General features: G+C 33.1%; 1 long non-coding RNA gene and 1 pseudogene across 2 annotated transcripts; both read left to right on the forward strand.

Moving 5' to 3' along the window:
- Nucleotides 1-533: 533 nt before the first annotated feature.
- LOC133790042 (uncharacterized) lies at nt 534-3369 on the forward strand. 2 transcript variants are annotated; one of them, XR_009873860.1, is made up of 3 exons: nt 534-607; nt 752-838; nt 3276-3369. It is a non-coding gene; the product is annotated as an uncharacterized LOC133790042 (long non-coding RNA). The 2 variants fall into 2 exon arrangements; XR_009873859.1 differs by having other exon boundaries at nt 534-548.
- A 75-nt stretch (nt 3370-3444) lies between these two features.
- On the forward strand, nt 3445-5700 carry LOC133792457 (ubiquitin receptor RAD23c-like; annotated as a pseudogene).
- The last annotated feature ends 1161 nt before the right edge of the window (nt 5701-6861 follow it).

Consider the following 6861-nt stretch of genomic DNA (forward strand, 5'->3'; position numbering starts at 1 on the left):
GCCTTCTAGGTTCTTAATTCTCCCTTTCCTTCTTGATCTTTCTAGCCTTCCAAGTCTTAACTTCAGTTATACTTAGCATAAAAGAATCGTACATATCCTTTTCCCTCAGCCAAAGACATCTATACCACTGCCAAAAGACCTTTTTAGCCTCCCTCAAATATCCATTCCTAACTAAACCTCAAGGGTACACTTGTCTTTTACCTACTTTACAGTTTTACCACTTATCCAACAAAACCTGTTACTCTCTATGGTTACTAACAGTTACACAAGTTACCAAATCACCAGTTACCCTTATCTAGCTTTCTAGGACCGTCTCGGCACGTGCATCACATTGGTATCACAACACCCACGTGGTACAATTCACACATCATAATTATAACATAATATAATTCACATAGTCATATAAAATGCTTAAAATCATAATCATGCATCTTAATCATAATAATCACACATAATTCCCATCATGCCCTCCCGGCACACTAATCAAGGCCCTTAAGCCTTATTAGTGAATTTGGGTCGTTACACAAAAGTTTCTTGGTCTTAATCCTGTGAGTTTGGAGAAAACTAGATAATTTCATTCAAGTTGATTTACTCTTAAGTCTGAAATGTATGCTATTTTAAATGTGATCACTCTTCCATTTTCTGCAATTTGTATAGTCATTCATCTGTCCACAATGCATTTCAGCTTTGCTCCATTTTTTCACTATCCTTATCTACATTTTTTTACTCTTCTAATTTCCAAATATCTCAGGAAAGCCTTAACGTACATGGTGGGGCTGTATCATTGGGACACCCATTAGGATGCAGTGGAGCTCGTATCTTGGTCACATTGTTAGGGGTAATCTATAAGCTTCCCTTCTCTTGCAATGCATTCCTAGTTTGACATTCTAATATCATTTATATAGTTCTCTAGTTTTGTTTACATGTTTTCTTAATGATCTAAAGTCATAGTTCGTGGTCATATCTAAGCTTATGCTTTCTACATATACTCATGTGAAGTGATCTCGTGTTTGTCATTTATTCTTTTGAATTTCTGTTGAGAGTTTAGTTGTGGAATAAAAGAGACATTGGTAACTATGCTCTCTCTGATATATTTTACTTGGAATTTCTGAAATGAGAATAATGTTGTTGCAGGTATTGAGACATAAAAAGGGAAAGTACGGGGTTTGTGCCATATAATGATATTAGTATAAAGAAGACGTCACACAAAGGTTCAACTCATTCAATTTCAATACAAAGAGCAGAGTACTTCAAGCCGGCTTGACCAAGTACTCCTCTTAAATTAAAATTTTAAGTTATCTTTGTTTTATGGATATTTGTTTAAGATCAAGTTTTTTGATAGACTATTCTTCTAACTGTGTTAATAGTAAATTACACTGATAGTTGTTTTTCAGAGGATGAAAAGTTCTCTAAAAATCTTAACAAAGGAAAACCAAAGAGAATGGCATATACCTCATTCTATAATACAATATTTTTTAGAGATTAGACTTTAAGAAAGAGAGAACTAGCTTTGTGAGAGAGTTTCTTTAGGACTTCTATTAATTGTGAACTGTTATAATTTGAGTGTGCTAGTTCTTCTCAACTGTGTATAGGGTGTAATCTCAAATTGTTGATGCTTAATAAAGACTTACGGTGTAATCTCAAATTCTTGTGCATTATTACATTTGATTCTTCTTACTCTGTTATTGTTATTCTTGTGAGTTAGTTTTGCTAATATATGTTTGCCTAAAGTTGACAAGCAAGTAATAGTATAAATATATTATATAGTAATAGTATACATATAAATATATATTATATAGTAATAGTAATAGTATAAATATATAATAAACTCATTTTTTATGTATTTTATAGTAATAGTATTGAATGGTTGGAGTTAGATATCATTAATAATTAATATACATTTATGAATAATATGCTTTTTAGCTATTATGCTTTTTAGTTATTCGCTGAGTGATTTTCTTATTACTTTACACAGGTTGTTCATGAGGAATTTGGTATTCTTGAAGGTTTAATGACAGCTGTTCATGAAACTACAGGTTTGTTTTTCACTTTATTTGTTTCTATTGTAGGAGAATAGTTTACAAGTTGGTTACTTGACTCTTGTTTTTAATGTTCAGCAACACAGAAGACTGTTGATGGCCCATCAATGAAGGATTGGAGAGGAGGTCGTGGAGCTAGACAAAATATCATTCCTAGTTCTACTGGTGCTGCAAAGGTAGTGAAATCTAAATTCATAGGGAAATCTAAAAACAATGTTGTTGTATATGAATTTCTAACAAAATACAAGACTAGGAATCACAGTCTTTTTAAAGTGTACTAGGAAGAGGGCATACAAAAGATGTAAGCCAAACTTTTTTGTTTTTTTTTGGGTAGTGATCTTCTTTTTATTGTTTTTTCTCATGTATAGTACAATCTTTCCAAAGCTTCTTTTTGCTTCTTTCACTTTAACTTTGTTTGCCTTTCATGAAGATTGGGAGAAAAAAGGTCTAGTTGAAGCTGTAAAGAGAAGCTGGTAAAAGGACAATCCCCTTTTTTTTTTTATTATTTGAATTTATGTCTTTCTATTTTCAGTAAAACCTGTAAGTGGTTGACAATTAGTTTGATTCGGGTTAGGATTAACAGTAACTTAACTCAATTTGGTTATTATGCTTGACCACTTTCACATCAACAGAATAATGCCAAAAACTTCCCCCTTTCATACAAAAAAAAAATAGAGAATAGAACTAATACAAAAAAAAAAACATAAATATATACATATAGATATATATACAGCTTGATTCATAGAGAGAGAATGCTGAGAGAGTGAGCCAACTAGCCTAACAAAATTTCTAAATATAACATATAAACTGAATAAACTACACACACATACAAAAAATGCTTATAAATATACAGTAGCATATGTAGACAAGCTTGTAGATTCAGTTTTTTTCATTGCCTCATTTTGTTGGAACTTTTTAAGTCTTGGTCAACACTATCATAACATCTATAAGTGTAAATAGAATTCTTAACAAAACATTCTATAGCCATTAAGCTTTTGGTTTGAGCAAGTGTTGATGGGCTATACTTGAATCATATATAATAGCTATTTTTGGCCAGGCATTATGTTGCTATTGCCAAGTCACACAATTATCTTGCCATATTTTACATTTCAGGTTCTCAATGAAGCTTATTAGCATTCATGTATTTTCTCAATATATGTACGCTCTTCAGTGTTTCTGGCTTGTAAGTGAATTTACTTGCACCTGATTCTTAAATTTTATTTTATTCTGTTTTAGCTACATGATTTTGATACGTGCATTGCAAAAAATGAAGAAGCTATTCAAATTGATCCTCACTTTGCTGAGTGTTATGGAAACATGGAAAATGCTTGGAAGGTAATATTTAGTATCTTTTATGGTTCCACTGTCAAGTATTTAGCATGCAAGCATCTAATAGACAGTTATTATGTTTCTGCTGCAGGAGAAGGGCAATATTGATGTTGCAATCCGCTACTATTTAATTCCTATCGAGGTTTGTTACAGCCATCAGTCTAGTCCATAAGTGGGGTTTTTTTTGGTGATGTGTTTGCAATATATACTTTTTGAGTTCAAATTATATTTTCTGTTTTTGGCTTACAATTATTAGTTAACTCCTGATATATTCTTTCCACTGGTGGGGGTGTTTATGTTAATTAAAAGTGTTAATAATCAATTCTTTAGCTAATGTAAGTTGGTGCTTGCTTAAATTATTACTTTAGTGTTGATAAATTCTAGTGAAACTTAACCAACCTGACTAGAGCAAACACTCCAACTAGGTTGTTTTGAAGTATTGGGTAGAGTCAATTTGATGGGAAGGTTTTGGTTGTTATATTAGCTAATATCACTCCTAGTACTAGGAATCTTACACCCAGTGGCAGAGCCAAATTTGTTTTTTTGTGGGGGCATGATTATTAAGAGAAAAAATATATATTCTTTCTTTGAATTCTTTTTTCCATATTATACTGATTGTTTTATTTTGCAGGTCCAACCAAATTTTGTTGATGCATGGTCAAATTTAGCATGTGCATATATGCGTAAAGGGAAGTTTAACGAGGCAGCTCAATGTTGTCGCCAGGCTCTTGCACTGAATCCACATTTGGTAGAATTTCTTTCTGACTCTTGACAGTTGGATATTCAATGATTTAACAAAATCTTTGAATATAACATAACATTTCTTCTTAATGTTACAGGTTGATGCACACATTAATCTTGGGAATTTGATGAAAGCTCAAGGATTAGTTCAAGAGGTGAGGAATCCATGGTCTTTTTTTCTTTCTTGATAGGTCTGATATTAGGTATACATGGTTACTCTACAAACTTTTACCTATTTCCTAAATCTCTACACTCTTCCATGATTGAATACAACACACACACACACACACATATATATATATATATACTAGTGTCCAGGTTCCTCTGTACTCCAATATCTATGGAACTGCTTTATTATAATTACATTATTATATCAATTTAAATTTATTATTTTGTACGAGTTTGCTCAAACCGTGTACTGTTTTTCTTCTATATGTGGTTTTTATTACATGAAAAATAATATTTTTGAAAGGTTAATATTCTCCAAAGGTTTGTTGTAAGAGACATTCTTTGTTGATGACACTGTGAAGTTGACATAGATGTTATGCATCAGGGAATTCCTAAACAGGCAGATGTTCCACCAGTTGCCCAAGTTCCTACTCAGGCAGCAACAAACTTCCCAGCAATCATTCCTCCAGTTCAAGCATCACAACCTACTGCTGCACCTGCTGTTGTCCCTAATGCAAATCCACTGGATCGCTTCTCACAGGTAGCTATTGTTCTACCTCTTAACTTTTGAATTCTTCCCTCAGATAGATGCTCCTTTGAAGTTTGAATTGTATTTTATGATCAGCTAATTAATAAAATATATTACTATTCTTGAATCAGGGCCTACCAAATGTGGGTGCAAATGCTGGTGCTGGAAATTTGGATTTTCTTCGAAACAGTCAACAGGTACTTGATTTTTTTTTCTTTCTTTTTTTCTCTGATCCATATGGAGCTTTACTCTTTTTTATTGCTGTAGTCATCATTGAATTTTTTTTCTCTAACTTTCATTGTAGTTCCAAGCATTGCGAGCTATGGTGTAAGCAAACCCTCAAATTCAGCAAGTTAGGCTTCTCATAAAGAAACAAAATGCCTGTTGATAGCTTGGTCATTTTGGTGGCAGACGGACACTAAATAGTACTCATGCTACACTTATTGTTTTGCAGCCTATGCTTCAAGAGCTAGGGAAACAAAATTCACATCTTGTGCATCTCATACAAGAGCCTCAAGCTGACTTTTTGCGCCTGATAAATGAACCTGTCGAGGGAGGAGAAGGGTGAGATGAATGCAGTTTTTTTTTTATTATTTATCAGTTTTTGTTATCTACTTGAAACATGCTAATTTTTCATTTTTATTATACAATCAGGAACGTTCTGAGTGTGATGGCTTCAGCCATGCCACAAGCTATGACTGTAACTCCTGAGGAGCGGGTAGCCATTGAACGTGTATGTTTTTAATCTTTGTTTAACCTCTGTGTAGTCCCTCTCTTGTTTGTGCTTTTATCCAAGAGCCAAGATGGCTACTCAAGAAAATTTATTGCATTTTTTTTATTCTTAAACATATAATTTAGACGGTTGAAACCTTTACTGCACTGTTTTATAGTTAATTTTATTATAATGTTTCAGTCAGTTCTATGTATCAACAACCATTCAAATCAATCACATTTTAGGACCAAATAAATAACTAAATAGTCAATTGAACAGAGGGAAAAACTCTAGTGATGGTTAAAAATATAGAAGTGGCTGTTAGAAAAAATAATGCGAAAGACTTGGCACTTGATCATGCTATACATCTGTTGCTCGCTGGTATGTTTGCCAAGTGTTTGTGTATTGGTTCTGGTTCAGTTTTATCACCACAATCACTTGAGTAGACAATGAGGGATTGCTTTTGAGTACTGCCCTTGGGGTATGTTCATTTCTTTATTTATTGATTCTTTATGTTATTTTTCTTCTATTTCTTATTTTAAAGTGTTATTTGTTTCATTTGGAAAAACAGGGGAGGCAGTATTTCTGGGTTTTCAGCACTACATTTTGGCCCTTGGAACTGCAGTGATGATCCCTTCTTTCCTTGTTCCTTACATGGGTGGTACTGATGTGAGCTCATTTTTCATAAAAGACCAATATTTCTTTTTAAGCAAGAAATTAATATAGTTTGTGAGCGAATCCTTTAATGTTTCCTCATACTAATTTTGCTCATCCTCTTTTCTTTACTAAAGTGATAAAGTCATGTTTTTGGAGTTGTTTATGTATCAAAGTTGAAACTTTGTTAATGATTTTATGAACCATCTTTGAAAAATAAAATTTCATCAGGGTGATAAAGTCAGAGTAGTACAGACTCTACTGTTTGTTGAAGGAATTAACACACTTCTTCAAACTCTCTTTGGAACTAGACTGCATACTGTTATTGGAGGGTCTTATGCATTCATGGTCCCTATTATATCTATCATTCACATGATTCATCATTGGCTAATATTGAGGACCCTCATATCGTAAGTGCAACCCTTCTATTCTTGAATAAGGCATTTCCTTTTCCTTGATATCACTAAAGCATTCTTTTATGGTATGAGTTCTTTGCTATCTATGTGTTGTAAGGAAGCTTACTTTTCTTGTACATTTTTCTAGAGATTTCTTAACACCATGAGAGCAGTCCAAGGTACTTTGATAGTAGCATCAAGCATAAAGATTATCCTAGGATACAGTCAAATTTGGGCCATCTGTTCCTGGTAAGATTTATCTATCTTGGAATTAGAGGTAGTATATTCATGTAT

This window comes from Humulus lupulus, chromosome 7 (assembly GCF_963169125.1).
Source record: "Humulus lupulus chromosome 7, drHumLupu1.1, whole genome shotgun sequence".
NCBI classification, from domain to species: domain Eukaryota; kingdom Viridiplantae; phylum Streptophyta; class Magnoliopsida; order Rosales; family Cannabaceae; genus Humulus; species Humulus lupulus.